We start from the raw sequence: 4,701 nt of genomic DNA on the forward strand, positions 1-4,701 counted from the left end.
CCACTTCATACCGCCTAAGCAGTGTCTAAGCGGTTTACAACTGTAAGCTAGTTTGCCCCCAACAATCTGGGTACTCATTTCAGCGCCCTCGGAAGGATGCAAGCCTGAGTCAAGCTTGAGCCCTTTTGCTGGTCTTGAACTCACAACCTTATGGTTTTGAGTGAGTGGCTGCAATACAGGCGTTTAACCACTGCACCACCAGGGCTCTCCCAGTTGCCATCCTGCTTACAATTTTGCTGATGTTACTGCTCCTCCTGTTTATGCAGAGAACTTTCCAATGGTTTTTATAATAAGTTTACAATTTGCCTTATAGTTTCTTGTACCTATATTAATGATATAGTGTGGGGTCTTTTGAAGGCATGAAACCTAGAAGACTAGAGCCTGCAAATGTTTGGCCCATCTCAAAAATATCCTTTCTGTCTCTGTTTCACAGTGTTTCTGAAACAATCATGAGAACTTGTTAGATCAGAGCAAAGGGGATACCCTGGAGGTATAATACAGTGTTCCCTTGATGATTTAATAATTTTTTAAAAATGTTTTAATTGTACTGTTTTTAACACTGTGAAGCCACTCTTATTCCCAGTGATGGGAAAAGAGCGGGATGCAAATAAATAAATATAATAATAGCAATAACAATATCCACTGAGGTGTGGTTCCAGAACCTCCCATGGATACCAAAATCAGTGGATGTTCAAGTGCCATTAAATACAATGGCATAGAAATGGTGCCCCTTATATAAAATGGCAAAATCAAGCTTTGCTTTTTGGAATTTATATATTTTAAAAATTATTTTCAAACCATGGATAGTTGAATCCGTGGATAAGGAATCCATGGATATAGAAGGCTGACTGTATACATAAGAGCATCCCCCCAGCACTGATGCTCACAGAGCAGTTGCGTAGACACAAATTAACTCTATGGAACACTGAATTCTTCACCCGATGACACTTCTGGCTTACAGTCACACAGCAGAACCTTAAGATCATCTATCCTCCAAATTTGCTCTATCAATATATATACTATTTCTTATTATCTGCAAAATCAATGCATTGAAGTGAACTGAGTACCGGGCTTGGACTGAGGAGACCTGTAGTCAATTGCATGATAAGTCATAAAGGTCACTGGGTGATCTTTGGCCAGTTGGTATTTTTCAGACAGAACTAATTTATAGAGTCTTTGTATGCTTTTTTTCTGAAGCAATTTTTCTGGAATTTTTTTTTAAATATTGATAATGGAGTATTTTCTTTTAGAATGATGATTTAAGACAAGGTATTCACATATTCACTGCATCAAAAACATTCCTAAAGACTATGCAAAAGAAGACTTTACAGTATGAGATTGTTGTAATTCCTGATCTTGGTTTCCTTTTCTCAGTTCATTTTATGGAAATGCGTGCATTATGTCTGCTTGACAGTATGGAGAACTAGTGGAAGCAAAATAATTTTCCATTTTATTAATATTGGTGTTTCATTCTGTTTTTATTGGTTTTTTGTTTTTGTTTTGCATTTTGCCTATTCTTCAAATTGGCAAAAACAAAATGGTTCCTTATAGGAGTTTATCACATGGGAGAAATTTCTCTTAATTTCAAATGAAAAGTGAGGCCAGAACGCATTCACGTGAATTCACTAGTTCAGCGAATTTATGTGAATTCGAATTGCATTCGAACTGACTTCCCATTGCCCAAAAATAGCTTGCCATTGCCCAAAATTGTGTGTGATCACCTCTCACGCAATAAGGTGAAACCCCATGATTGAGTTTGGACTGACTTCCCATTGCCCAAAATTGCTTGTGGTAGTCTATCACACAATAATGTTAAACCCCATGATTGCGTTCGGATTGCCATTGGATTATACTTCCAATTTCCCTTGTCTGATAAACTCCATAGTTTAAGTGTTCCTCACACTTCAGGACCTGGTAGCTTCATTTGTACCAAATAAATTAATAAGTTCACAGCTCCAAAACTTAGTCCACACACACACAGCAATAAACACATACTGCTTCTCAACCATAATTTTCAACCAACCAAACATTCCAATTCTCAACTGTCACCTGTCAATGAATTTTTTTCCTGTTGTTTAAAGACATATTACACCAACATGGATTCCATATTGCATGGAATACAGGCAGTATGTTCTTGTGATTTTGGCTGGTCTAAAAAGGGTATTGCTGTATTATGGATTTCGGATGTTATGGAATGGAAGTGTTAGGGTTGCTAAGTAAAAGACACAGGTTACCAGGAGAGGAATTTTAAAAGCTTTTGTTTGTAAATGAACAAGTTGGAGAGGGCAGGATCCATTTCTCATATTAATTTGACAGCCTGCCTTAATACTGGGTGCAACTCTATCCTGCATTATTATAAGACTATAGCATCCAGTTTGGATATTTTAATGGACAATGCTATTTGCACATATTTTGTAGTCATTGTTGAAGGACCTTCAGGACCAGACCTATTGGTCTTGCAATTGTTACACAGGCATATTTCATTTAAAAAAGCCTCTGACAAAGCTTTTTCTATTTTATTTTATAAATTCTTTTCACAGTCACCCCTTTTATTTTCTTCTCTGTCAAGCTGAATGGTTATAGCAGCATTGGCACTGGGAAGCTAGTGAAGGAGGGCTGGACTTTCAGTGTTGAGCGGCAGCAGCGGATCAGCATTAAATGATGCAATAAGGGGAGTCCTGGTGGCCCAGTAGTTAAATGCTGATACTGCATCCAGAAGGTTGTGAGTTCGATCCCGGGGGCTCCAAGGTTGACTCAGCCTTCCATCCTTTCATAGGCTGATAAAATGAGTACCCAGCTTGTTGGAGGCAATTATCTTACAGATTGTAAACTTTGTAGAGAGTGTTGAATTCACTGATAACTCAGTGCTATTGCTATTGCTATTGCAATTTGAGCTGAGAATTCTACTCTACCTGTGTGTGCCTGCATATAATAGGAAAAGTAAACAGCAACTGTTTCCAGAAACCATTACTGAGCATGCATGAACAGCAAATCAGAGAGAAAAGGGGGAAACAGATAAACCTGCTTCACCAGCTCCCCCCAATATGTTAAAGAACTGTAGGTTTGAGCAACAAAATCAAAATCATAAGAAATGTGTAGGCTGATGAAAAATTATCCCTAGATGTAATTTGGAAGAAGCTTTCAAGTGATCTGTGTATATTGTTAATTTTGAATGTTTTCTGAAACATGTTAAACTGCCCTCCTTTTCATGGTGTATGAATCTGTCCCTAATTTCTTCATGTTATTTCTGCTTCTGGTACCTAATTTCCTGTCAAATAAGTATTGCTCAGGAACACATCTACTTCATTAACCAACGTATATCTGTACCATTAAGTAATGGAGCTGCAGCAGTATCTAAGAATATCATGCAAGTATGTTCAGATACAGGAAGCAGACTGAATCACATTGCTGCTCTGGAAGTTTCAGTAGAAGAAAAGGCATCAGTACCACAATCTGAGTTAAGAGATTGTAAGGATGGTAGAGTACAATTACAAAAGGACATGAGGGCACCCTTCATGTGTTGTCATGCTGTGATACCCCCTGCCATGGTTAGTAGATTGTTCTCAAGCCATATCTTTCTACTCCTTCACTGTCATTTTTTTTTTTTATGGTGAGACTGGGCAGCAATCCCTGGCAGCATGATTTCATTGCTATGGCATTGCAGCAGTGATGCTATGGCACTTTGCGTGGGTTGATGTTGCTGTGGCAACTACAGAGTTGAAGCTTTGGCAGTGTGAGGGGGTGGCTGCAGTAGTGAGAAAAGTTACTATTGTAGCAGCACACAATGACTTTGTGAAAATCCTGCAGCATTTTATGATGTAGGACCTAAGATACTCTGCAACAGAACTGCAAGACTAATAATATGCAAAACAGTAAGAATATGACACTAATACTATAACAATGTATTCCAGGTCAGAATACTTAAATCTATTAACATGAAAGAAGATACAGCAGAACCCCATATTCACAACACTGAAAAGGAGCACTCCAAACATCTTTGTTGCAAGTACCACTTCTCTAATGCATGTCTGATTGATTGCTGCTTAGTTGTTGCTTGAGAATTTTATTTGGAAGCACAGAGTACTTTGGGCAAAATTCACTGCCCTCACTTAAAATTGCAGAAATCAAAACAAACAAACAAACAAACAAAAAACGACAAGTTAGTGCTCTAGAATAGAAATGTAGGAGATTGGTGTCACAGGTATCTGAGTCCAAAGCTGTGCAGGGCTTTAAAGGTTTTTAAAAAGTGCACTTTGCATTGATCTTGCAAATGAACTGGCAATAAATAACTCATCGTAAGTGAGATATTGTCGAACCACCCAGAACCTGTTAACAGACTAGGTTCAGGAGACTGAAATGATCAAAATTATATGAGCCATTAAGCAAATATATCAAAATAATGGAATAATGAAAGACAGAACAGAGGGGGAAATCTGGCTTAATAAACCAATGGGAATCAGATGCATGCTTGGGAACAGACAGATAATGTCTCCCTTTGTAAGAGCAGGTAAGCAGGAAGGGATGACTCTGCATGAATCATTTTCATACTTGGGTTTTGGTTAAGAAAATAATATTCATACCTGGATTTTGGTTAAAAAAAATGGAACAGCTGAAGATGAGTATCAGATAATGATCTCAGCATATGGCTGAATTAGAAGAGAAGAAAATGGCACAATTGGTGTCTGGGTCCCAAGCCATGCA

This window comes from Sceloporus undulatus, chromosome 1 (genome assembly GCF_019175285.1).
Source record: "Sceloporus undulatus isolate JIND9_A2432 ecotype Alabama chromosome 1, SceUnd_v1.1, whole genome shotgun sequence".
Classification (NCBI taxonomy): Eukaryota; Metazoa; Chordata; class Lepidosauria; order Squamata; family Phrynosomatidae; genus Sceloporus; species Sceloporus undulatus.